Source organism: Corvus kubaryi, unplaced genomic scaffold (genome assembly GCF_017639235.1).
Source record: "Corvus kubaryi isolate FWS band 111438036 unplaced genomic scaffold, C.kubaryi_AGA036_p1.0 split1-131, whole genome shotgun sequence".
NCBI classification, from domain to species: domain Eukaryota; kingdom Metazoa; phylum Chordata; class Aves; order Passeriformes; family Corvidae; genus Corvus; species Corvus kubaryi.
The window spans coordinates 16,847,083-16,859,690 of NW_024582073.1; the positions used below are offsets into that span (position 1 = coordinate 16,847,083).

At 40.9% G+C, this 12,608-nt stretch overlaps 1 long non-coding RNA gene across 1 annotated transcript; it reads left to right on the top strand.

The window, feature by feature from the left end:
• The first annotated feature begins 3,174 nt into the window (after positions 1-3,174).
• On the top strand, positions 3,175-11,318 carry LOC121676760. The gene is made up of 3 exons (XR_006020580.1): positions 3,175-4,245; positions 9,245-9,291; positions 10,265-11,318. It is a non-coding gene; the product is annotated as an uncharacterized LOC121676760 (long non-coding RNA).
• Positions 11,319-12,608: the final 1,290 nt, after the last annotated feature.

Consider the following 12,608-nt stretch of genomic DNA (forward strand, 5'->3'; position numbering starts at 1 on the left):
TACTCTCCCACTATGCTTATGGGGCCTGTGACATATTTCCAGGTGGACTGCGTTGTATGGGGAAGGGTAGGTATTCATATGTAGAGCTTGGGTATTTTAGAAGTGTCTAGCCAGAGCTGAAGCACCAGGTAAACGAACCCCAAGCTAACCATAAATTCAAGAGGTTCAGAGTTGAAAGTCCTCATCAATCTACTGGAAGATGCACAGTTGCTGTAGAACAAGAGTCTTTGAGAAGCAACACCTCGCTGGTATGGACAGTGTCAGTATTATCACTTTCAACAGAGCTGCAGCCTTGCTGGGAAGTCTGAGCAGCCCATAAAATATTTTGGTTATGCTGGGGGATGGCTCAGGCACAGAACAGTCTAAGTGGCAGACAGGAGCTGTAAGAAGATGGAGTCTGCACAGTGTAGGTGAAATCTACTGACAATTGGTCACAAAACTCTGATGAGTCACAACAGGGCAAGAAGAAAACACAGATGAATTTTCACGAGCTTGAAAAAAAGGAATGTCATTGATGCCAAACCAACCCCCTTGGCCAGATTTCAATTTCTGCTATAATTATGAGCATGTCAGAGACTTTCTTAAAAAGCAGTGTTTTAACTCTGGAAAGGGAGCCCTAACTCTGGAAAAGCCAGAAATCTGTCTTAATTCTGGAAAAGCCATCTGACTACTGATTCCCAAGATCTCCAAAAAGTATCACATGGGACAGAAAGGAAGCACAGAACATTTCAGACCAGCTACTTTATATTTGACTAAATCACAAAAATCTCACAATAGGAGTGGCCAAATAAATGGCCACATGATGATGGAGACGGGCCTGAAGAGCTCATGGGTGCAAAGCCAAGCACTGAGCAGTCAGGAGACTGATGAACTTTAATTTTTCCTATGTAATCTTCAAACACCTGATGACACATTTCTCTTGTTCCTTCCCATTGAACCACCACCATGTCCTGTTGCAGTGGGGATACTGCAACATGCATATATCAAACCAGGAGTCCCGTGGAAAGGAAATATATATGGACAGACAGATTTTTGCTAGATGTTTCAGAGATGTTTATTTCTCCAGCCGCATGGCCGGGGCTCTGCCCAGGAACTGTTCCAGTCACGGGACCAAGGGTCCTTCTGCCCGCGCAGGGAACACAAACCAAACAATGGGAACGAGGCTGAGCAGGGGCAGGGAAACCCCGTGTCTGTGCCCTCAGGGCCCCTCTCCCAGGGCTACACGGCAGGGGAGGGACCCCAACACCTCACCCGTTTTATTTTAATAAAAGGAGAATGAAAACAACTGGATAAACATAACAAGAACAGTTTCAAGACAAAACAAGCCACCCTCCTGAGTCTTTAAATGTCCAATCAGATTCTGTGGAACATCTTAGAGCTGACAGAAGGGAGACAGAACTCTCTGAGCATGCTTTGTGGGGAAACTGAGGCAGGAGAGGGTTTAATTTCTTCCCTCCCCCTTTTCATCCCCCACTCGGCATTGGAAAGGGATTTTTGGGGAAACAATTGGCAAAAGCATGGTTTTGTGAGGGAAACCATGGATGAAAAAACGGATTGGGAATACACTGGGGGTAACAGGACATAGGGTAAAAGGGAAAGGTGGGATTAGGAAAGGGAAACTGTAGGGGGGGCTTACAATGGAGATATTGTCTAACATGACTACGATATTTAGCATATATACTGCCTTTCACAGAAACACCATCAGGCCCAGTGACCTGCGATGCTTGTAACCCTTTTCTACCTTGTATAATTTTGAATTCTACCACCTCTCCATCTCCCAAGCTTGGGATGCATTTTTCAGGGTTATTCTTTTTAATAGCAGTTCTATGCACGAATATGTCTTGCTGGTTGTCACACCTTGTTATAAAACCATAATTTTGCTTAACATTATACCATTTTACTATCCCTAAGGTCTTAGTTACTATGATCCTTTCCTTTTTCCGAGTGGCTGCTGTTTTCTGTCTCGCTGCGTCTTTGCTCTCTCCTTCGGTCGCTCCCGTGTTGGAATTGTCGGGGCTGCTGGTGCCTGCGCGCTCTTCCCGGGGTCGCGTTCGGGGCTGCGCGGGCCGGGCCGGGCCGCGCCGCTCAGTTCTCCGCGCGTCGCCTCCTCTGGTCGCAGCGTTGCTGCCGCTGCCAGGCGCTGCACCCACGTCTCGGCCGGGCCCCCGAGCGATGACCCCCCCGTGCCCTGCTCCAGCGCGCGTCTCGGCTGGGCGCGGCTCCGCTCCACCGCCGCCAGCCGCCGCCCGCGCGCCGCCCCTCTCGGTCGGGCGTTCACGGGGCTCGCTCCACCACGCGCTGTGCTGCGCCGTGCGGGCACCGCCGGGTCCCGCCGCTCCTCGCTCCGCCGCTGACACTGCGGCTCGCGTGGCTCTGCCCGCACACGGGAACTGCCTCGCTGCTGCTCGCAGAGCGCTCGGTGCACATGGCCTGGGCCGCACGGTCCCTGCGCCAGGCTTCCCTTCGCCAGGACACAGCTGACATTGCTCAACAGTCTCGGTAACTAAATAATATTCACGAAAATATTCTTCCATCGGCATATATTTTGACTCCAGTATTAACTGTGTCCAAACGGTTTTCCAAAAGCCCTTGGTAAGAATTAAATCCCAAGAAACATAGAAAAAGTTCTTAAACAACCATGCCAGGAAGTGTTTCAGTTCTTTTTGAGCTTGAATCAAGCTAAAATTTACAAATCGTTGTTCAAGAATCATTTTAAGTTTAAGATAAATGTCCATATGCGGCTCTGAGAGCCAAGAGTCTTCCCACGGTTCCTCCATAGTTTAGATATGGAATAGCAAAGCAAAACCAAGAAGAGGAATCCAAAGTTTCGCTTAGGGATCGGGGATCGTTCTGCTCTCAATTCTCCACCATTTGTTGCAGTGGGGATACTGCAACATGCATATATCAAACCAGGAGTCCCGTGGAAAGGAAATATATATGGACAGACAGATTTTTGCTAGATGTTTCAGAGATGTTTATTTCTCCAGCCGCATGGCCGGGGCTCTGCCCAGGAACTGTTCCAGTCACGGGACCAAGGGTCCTTCTGCCCGCGCAGGGAACACAAACCAAACAATGGGAACGAGGCTGAGCAGGGGCAGGGAAACCCCGTGTCTGTGCCCTCAGGGCCCCTCTCCCAGGGCTACACGGCAGGGGAGGGACCCCAACAATGTCCAGGGCCCAGAATGAGCAATGTTCAATTGATGAGCAGATCCTTTCTGGGGAAATGTGATGGGGGTCCAACGTGAGAAAGACAAGTTTGCCCTTTGCCTACTCCTTTGAAATCACTTATTTGTGTTCACTGAAATTAAAAACAAGTTTCTAAAACATTCTTCTGAGCCAGATATCAATGACATCAAAGCAGCAAGGTACCACAAGCTTAAAGGCATCATGAAGATGGTATTAAAACAGGAAAGCCTGAGGAACTATAACAGCAGTGAAGTTAGAATTAAAAAAACACAAACAAACAAACAATCAAACAAAACTTTTTTAAATTACATGAAAAACAAAACCCTACTTATTAAGTTTACATGCACTGTCAGGTTTACAGGTTTGTTGATGGTAAAGAAAGCCCAGTTTATTCTTTAATAGTCACACAAAATACGTTTACAGCTAAAAAATAACATTTTGTGAATACTTGCTATTTTAAAAAGTGAAAAAAAACATTTTGCATAAAACATGATTGATAACGTCAGTAATTTTTTTTCAGATAATATTTTGGGTTTAAAAATAAGTATAATTGTTTGGAAATTATTCAACAGCTTCTTGAAACACATTAGCCTTGGCGATTCCTAAAGGACCAAGAACTTGTGCGTTTAGGGAAGTAGAGACCAGTGGTAAAATATGGCACTTCGCTGGATTTAGTACCATGAACAGAATGACAATAGGAAGGATGCTACCGCATCATTTTCTGACTTTATCGAAAGCAATACACTGGAGAAGGCGTGTGAAGGTAGGCAGCCCTTACCACTGAAAGGGGAATATGCATCTTGGAAGATATGCTTTGCATCAAAACAGCTTTGGGAACAAAAACTGTTTCCCTGCAGAGGTATTTCTGATTCTGGATCTTTTATTGTGAAGGTTTTTGTTTCTCTATTGTGATGCTGAAATGGTTAACAGCTAACTTTTGAAATGAGATTTGAAAAGCTTGATGAAAGAGCCTGATGTTTTGCCTGATTTTTCTTTTCCTCTGCAGACAAAGGCCTTGAATGCTGAAGGCTGAAAAGCCTATTATCACAAGAAAGAAATGTAAGTAAACAAGGCATTACAATAATGAATTCTACAGTACACGGAGGCAAGAACCAGTTCTGTGCAGCAAGCAGTGAAAGATTTGGCTGTATATTGGCAATTTTTCAAAAATGATAACAATAAGAGGTTTTGCCACTTCAGACATGTAAATCAAAAGGATATTTCAGAACTAAAAATGATACTGAGAGTTTCTAACCATTGACCCCAAACCAGCATTCAAAAATAGACATTAAAACTAAGAAGCTATAATCCTACAAGCCATACACAATCAAATCTAAAGAGCTCAAACGATTGAAATTTTAAAGTCCATTTTAAATTAGGTTGGCAATAACTACCCTTATCCACAGGAGAAGGATTTCTGATATTCAAAGTTAAGATGTGATAAAAAGGAATAATCCAAAAATTATACGAAGAGTATATTTCAAAACCAGCATTTGTAATGGTCTGATATTCCTCAATCTTGTTCCTAAATAAACAGCAAATACAGAGGCCATGCACAAAGGTAGCTTGGACTATAAGATGCAGAGCATTTTATTTGTAGGAAGTTAAAGAGTGCATAAGTGAAATGTGAAGATAGTGCAATTTGATATTTAGGCTTTTCATAGCATATTAACAAACTGTGCAAATGTGCCTAAAAGCAAATAAAACCAGCAGCTTGGCCAAACTGGTGCAGTTTTGGCTGAGCAGAACGGGTCAAGTTAAAACTTATCTACTGGTAGAAGTTAAAGCTGCTTAAAATTCCCAAAGCAGAAGAGAGCATTTGTGTACGTGAGCAATAACTTACAAACTCTAAAAGAGCACAAAAAAGAAGGCAAAGTTTGCAACCCATTAATGGTGAATTGAGCCCTTTGCACTGCCTGTCTCATCTGTGAGGGAGGACAAGAGCCCTTGCTGCAGCAGCGAGGTGTAACTTTTTAATGCCACTGACAGCAGAGCACTGCTGACTTATCTGGGGCATCCTATGGGAACGAGCAGTGTCACTTCAAGAGACATATCCAAACAGCATGCAGGATTGGACTAGGCACTTGTTCCTTTTCTTACCTAAGCCCTCCTTACACACTCATATGGAGAGAAGCAAACAAAGGAGCAAAACAAGGCCTAAACAAAACACACACTCAGGTGAAGAGAAATTCCACCGCAGATGGGGTGTAGGTTGAATTCAGGTATTGGAACCAACCTCACTGAGATCTACACCGCATCCAGCAATGCCTGGGCCTGTGTGCGGGTTCTTGACCCCAACATGTCCTCCCCGGATGGGGGAGAAAGTCCTTGCCAGGAATAAGAGATGAACGGGACCTTTGGATCTTCTCGGTCTTCAGATTGTTTATTGTATCTTATCAGTAATTTACATGCTGCCGACATAGCATGAAGCAGAACAAGTACCAAAAGACAAAATGCAGGAAACTCAAGGTCCTTTTAAAGGTAAATCACCCAATTGTCATTAGGAACATATATTATTATTACTTTTCTACCAATGCTTAATGAACTATCTATTCACGTAGCCCTGTACTAGCCCTGTACTGCCGCACTAGCCCTGCGGCATTTCCTAACCAATCATTCTGTGCTACCAACACTGCAAAAAATGACCTTTGGAGTACAGTGTAATACAGAGTCCTCTTGCACAGATGGTCATCAAAGGGTGAGCACCCAGGCTGCAACATGAAGGCAACCGCAAAGTTAGGATGTGGTCCATGGAGAAAACTGTATGTCTTGGAGGGATCAGATTGGGCTTATATCCAGGCTTGGATCACCCCAAGCTACAAGTATTTCTGTGCAGCCCAGTGAATTCCAGTGCAAACACCCAAAGCAGTGCCAGTCCAAGCCTTCTCCAGGACCAGAAGTGAGAATAATATGTCACAAAATGTCCCCCCCAAGTTCAGAAATATCTGTGTGGTGTTGGGTGGCATAACATGACATGGTCTTACACAGCTATGGGTACTTTTGAGTAGAGAAGTTCAACATGTTCTGAATTAGTATTTGCTAATCCAGATTCCTTAAAAAGACAAGATCTTTCAGTAGCAGAAGTACCTACAGAGAAAAACAAAGAAAAAAAAGAAAAAAAAGAAACCTCCAAACAAAACAAAACAAATCATAAAACAAAACAAAAAACAAAACAAAAAACCAAACCAAAAACTCCCAACAAAACAAACACACACAAAAAAAAAAACCCACCAAAAAAAAACCAACCAAAAAAAACCCCCAACCCAAAGAAGCCCTTGACCTCTTTAAGATCTACAGTAATCATGTATATTTATATGAATCACGACATTATTAAACTGTGAGACCTTTGTTAAGGTTTCTACAACCGGCCCAGAGTAGAGCTGAAACCTGTACTCTCCAGGGAAATGGCCACTTCCCTAAAGGTCTGCTCTAGCTTCAACATGGAGCTGAACAACTGAAAAAGCAGCTCATGGTTTCAGCTAGCACCAAAATTAGAATCAAGACCAAAGATTTGGTTCATGATTCGTCCCTGCTAGATCTGCTCTGCTGAAGGCAAGAAAAGTGAGTTTCAGTTAAAGCTCTGGCTCAGGATATGTAAATGAACTAAATAAAGTGTTAGAAACCTTGATCTTTTTCAGTGATAAATAGTCCACTTGGGGTTCTTTTACTGATTCCATTTTATAAATCATTTTAATGTACATGTGAGGTAATATTTTCATGCCAATTTGAGCTGCTTGGTGCAGACTACCATAGGATATATATACATACATCTATACAAAAATTAGGATGAACTAAGAAGACAGATCAAATAGTATAAATATTCGCACTGTGAAACAAAACTTGATTATTTGCTGAAACATGTAATTAGGCATTAATACTTCATAACATGGAAACATTTATCTAAAAATACAAAAAACTGTATTTCTCCTATTATTGTTACAGAGACCTAATCATTACTGCTTTCAGAGACAGAAATTGCTGCCATGAATGTGCAAACTCTTGTTTAAATAATGTGCAAGGCAAACAAAAGTAACAATTAAATTTTCCGCAGACTTTTTATTCAGAAGCAGTTGGTACTTAGTACACTTACTGGAAGCAATTGGGATTACAGGTGATTGTGCAACTTTCAGCAATATAAGTTACTAAACTTTCTGTCTTATCAGCATATCTCATGAATGCAGAAAATTTATTGCTGTTATAATGAAAAGTTGTTGCAATAGCCATTGGTCTGGTATATTTTTTTCTCAACATTAAATGGTTCCTCTAGAATTTTCTACTTTTCACATACATAATTATTTCCCTATGGATTGAAGTGATTTTTGTAACTCATTGACAACATCAACATACTTTATGTATCTAGAAGTTGAACCCGATATTTGTATTAAATTACTCCACTTGGATTAAAATATAGGTAGTGAACTACAGCTTCCAGACTCATTCCACAATGTTCGTGCTGAGTAGATCACAAAACCATTAAAGTGTTATTGTAAAGCTCAAGAAGGTCTGGGGGGTTGGGAAGGGTGGTGGGGAATGGGACAAACCAGAATGAGAACAACCTAGAAAACCTAGAAAAATGCTGAATTTCCATATACCTTACAGACTTAGTGTATGTAATTTATCTAGAGAAGACAATGTAATGCAGGAATGAGGAATAACACAGCATGATATGAAGAGGAATTTCATGGCAAATCAATTTACTTTTTGTGAAAGGAAAGGAAGCTATAAAAGGTTGTCATTGGACAATTTTGTCCTAATAGGAGAGTGTAGATTTTAGGCCATGTGCCAGGCTGTTTATCTGTGGAAGCTATTGAGTGGGTCACAGACAAGAAAGCATTACATACCTGTATCTATTTTTTTTTTTTGGTGGCTATAATTGTACCCTTTAATTTCCAGCCTAACAACAGACTCATGAAACAGAGGAGCTTTGCTGAGCATTGTGTCCAAATTAACAAGTTATAATGAAATTTTTTTTCACTATAAACTTTTATCTAGAAATATTTTCCCACTGTGGGAAGTCCATTTGGCTCACAGTGAACACTCCCCTTCCGACAGAAGCTTTATCTGGTGCCTGTTTAGGTACCACCCAGAGCTGTAAGCTTCTTGGCACTATCAGGATACATTTCATGCCTAATATGAACACATCTGATGGGTACAGTCCCTGTTGGCCACCTGTCTGGTGCATGGTTTAATAGCTAATTCTGATTACCTCCGAGGGTAAAAGTGTTTTTTCTGCTTTTGCTCAGCTTCTGTTTTCATTTTTCATTGGTCCGGGCCTTAAATTATACCTGTCTGCTTCATATATCTTGTTGGGTTACTGCTCCATGCAGCTGCACCTGAGAAACCAAAGCCCTGTTAGACTGGGTGCTATACAAACATCAACTTAAAAAGAGATTGATCCTGGCATAAGGAATAAGGCAGAAGGAGTATGTCTGAGGAGATGCAGCAATGCTGTTTGCAAATTTTGTAAGACTTTCTTACAGAGTGCTTTAACAAGTAAGTGTATTTGCTAAAGTTAAGTCAGAAGAGCTGACAAAAAAAGAAAAATCAAGGTGACAAAAAGGAATGAACTGGTGCAGGTAGGACTGACCACAGATTTAAATCAGGCTGGTTTAGCTAATCCCAGAATACACATCAATGCACGTAGATCTAGTCTGCCTGGAAATACATCCATTTGCTTTATTTTTAACAATGCAGCCTGTATTAATGTTTGTATAATAAGGTGTTAATGATTAGATAATAAAGATCTGCACGCCTTAAAGCAGCAGTCCTCTGCAGCTGAAGGTCGTCACCTGCAGGGAAAAGAGGTCCTCACTTCTTCATACCTTAACAGTAAAAAGCTTGGACAAGACTTAGGCCTAATTTACTAGCTGGCTATTACTGGATTTTATGTTCTTTATAAAGAATTTTGGTGTTAGGCTTCTTTCTGTTACATTTATAAAATTATGCTGCTTTTTACATATTTTATTCGGTATTTTTGTTACACAAATTAATTTACAGTGGTCTGGTTTTAACATATTCAATTAACTTCTTCTAAAACCAGTGCTATGAAATGCTTTAGTTTTTCAGGCTCTGTTCCCTGGAAAACTGCCTGTGATTCCCAGTCAGGTATGGAAGTCTTCTGTCCCTTTGAGAATGTATATTCAGTGTCTGACTCCTCCTTCCATCTGGTGTCTCAGATCACTGAGATGGATGGGTGGCAAGGGTGGTGCTACAAGTTTCAGCATTACAGCATTGAAGATGTCCCCACGTAAACACCAAGTAACACGGCAAAGGTCCTAGAACAAATCCTGCTACCCAGACAAGCTAGGAGAGCTGAGCTTCTCCCTAAAGACTGGATGCTGCCAGCTTTCTGGATGTCAGTTAAACATTGGGGGACCTTCAGTTCTGTATCCCCAGAGTATAACAAACACTGCTTTACTCCCCCATCCTATTCCTTAGACTTACTGAAAAAAATCCCTGCAGACATTTTTACTTATATAATCAACTTATGGGTTAAAATCATCAAGGGATAAAGAATAGGTATTGTATCAACAGTTCACTACTGCAGTAAAACACATTTGTAAAAATTAGAAACTTGTTAAATAAGACCTTGATGATAATTGCTAAAGTTGAGTATTTATGGTAAAGTGACACAGACTTAGTCATTACAAAAGCAAAATTCAGCATTTTGAAACTGTTGGTTTTCACTGACTATTGCAATTCAATATGCTATCACTGGAATTATTTATTGATCTATTAAACAGTTTTACAGACCATTGCCATATACTCTTTTATGTTCAGTCCATCTTGTACTATGACACATTTCCTGGATGAACCATGAGCAATAAATTCCATGTTTGCTATGTGTTTTTGCAAAACTATAAAATCTATGGAGGCATCAAAAATAAACTTTAATAACACAGATGATGCCCAGACATTCCTTTCCTATTGAAACTCCTAAGGGCTAACTTACAGAGGAATCTAGATGACCATTTCCCCCTGATTTCAGTAAAACCTATGAATAAATCCTCAACTTAGCCACTGAAACATCTTACTTGTAGACGATTGCCATCTAATACCATCTCCTTTCCTGATTTAGGAACCTGTGGGAACAGAGAGCACTTGTGGGAGAGGAGAGAGCTGCTTTACTGGATACAATTGCAGTTCAGAGGAGAAGACAAGCCCCAGGAGATAGAGGCTGAGGCGCTGGATTTGGGTACCTAACTCAGATCAGGTGTGCTCCTTCAGCGGGATCCCAAGGAATGAGACACATCCTGCAAACACACTCTGCTCCCATTCACAGCACAAACTTCAGTCGACATCTTCCATCCCCTGGGTCAGTTCAGGATGAAATTTTCCAGGTGTCCCACTGTTGCTGTTCACTTGATATAGTTAGCACAGGAACAAAGAGAGGCAGAACATACAGAATACTGTTAATTAACATGAACAGAATATTCCTGCTCCAAGACATATCTTTTATTTATTCATTTGGAATTTGGAAAGTACAGAATAACCAAGTAACTTGCCCATGGGGGATCTGGTGGAGCTGAATTTAAGCACATTTTGTGGATCATAGAGAAGAAGAGTATGAATCTTGGTTCTTCATCTCGCTAACTTATGCTCTAACTACTCAACTCCTCTGGACATATGCACACAGTCTCTCCCCCACTCACTCCCTCTCCCTCCTTCTGTTTCATGCTTCGAGCCCACCTGCTGACTGTCCTCCTGTTTCTTTGCACAGACTGAGATGTTGGCTTTGGTGCTGGGCAGCAGTGATAGCAAACCATATGTAAGTTTCTATATGCTAAAGAATGGAAATATTTCCTAGTTGAGTCGTGTCCTAAAAGCTGTACCAATTTTGTCAACTACAATTCTGCTATTTTTAAAAGAATTTATAGAGTTCTCCCTTTATATTTTTTTCATATTTTAATAGAAGCAATTAAAGAGAAAAAAAGGTTGAAAGATGCAGATGCAACGAAAATGTTTAGAAAATGAAAATGAAGTTTTACACTCCAGTACCCAAATTCAGCTAAGACATACTTGGACTGGAACAATTAAATTGCCACACTTAGTCTGACTTCAAAAAATTTATGTACACTATCTACATGTGTATCTATTTTTTTATTAAATGACAAGAATAGAGGAAAAAAAAAGAGTTTGTACATCAAACTTACCATTTTACCACATTTGCTAATGACAAATAACACACCATCAGTATTGGACTTGCTTGGAATTGAAGAACAAGATCTTCAGATATCTATAAAAGAGAGCTTAAGTATTTCAGTTTTAAATGTGGTACTAAGAAAAAGAGAAAATCTTGCAGAAGAAAATGAGAGATGAGTCTTTGTTATCCATGTGGGTGGGTTTTCACCATCATCTGCTTTTCCTCAGTCCTGGTTCTCAGTGAGGATCGGGAAAGCAAGACTGGTGGCACTTAAATTGACTTGTTGGCCTTTACGTTGGGACAGTGCTTAGCAGCTGGGCCAGGCAAATCAGCCAGCTGGGATACAGGCACAATAGCTCACCCTGAAATCTGAAGCAAGGACAGCCAAGTACACATTGAGCTGTCCTCTAAATTTGAAAGCTCATGACCATTTGTCACAGCCTCCAGGAAAGTATGGATATGAGCAGGTATATGATCTTTTACTTACAACCCCAGACAATCTTTTGGTAACCTTATATGAGTGCCAAGACCTCACTGTTTTTCTGTCAGTACACCTAGCTACAAACTGACCAGAAACTAGTCCTCAGTATTTTAAGGGGATTAGTGCTAAGTATTTTAACAGTAAAACTTTTCCAATAAGAAGAAAAAGCATTTTACCCTTTGGTCAATAAACACTTTCAAGCACTGCAAAAGCTGCACGAGAGCACTCTAAAGGTTTGGCAATACTAAGCCCTGATTGATTAGAATTAAGCATTTATAATGAAAGAACTGATTGCCTCATTCACGCCTCAGAGATATTTGAGGGATGCAGGTTTTAAAATAAGACATTTTTAATGCAAAATTCAACAGAGTAGTTGCAGCTAAGGAGTCTGAACTAGTGAAGTAGGCATTCTCCCGTTCTGTCACTTTATTTGTAAATCCATATTCCCTCTGGTGGGTCAGGTTTTGTTTTAATGCATTTGAATATTGTGGCACATCACAAGCATTGTAAGATGGGGCTTTACTGCTAGGATGGAAGAGTGTTGATTTTATGCCATGCCTTGCGATAAATGTGCCTTTGTGTAAAGCAGTAAAAATTGGTAGAGATGGGATACAAGTAGCAGTAAAAAGAAAAATGTTGAGACTCTTTTAAAATACATCCCGCAGTTTAGCTATAAAGCTCCTTATTTTTAGAAAACCAGTAGAATTGTTCAGGCTCTGCCCCTGCAGTTTCAATAGCAGTCTAGTGCTTTAAAACCCTGACCTTGAAAAGAAAGCGTTTACATTGTAAATGTACTGG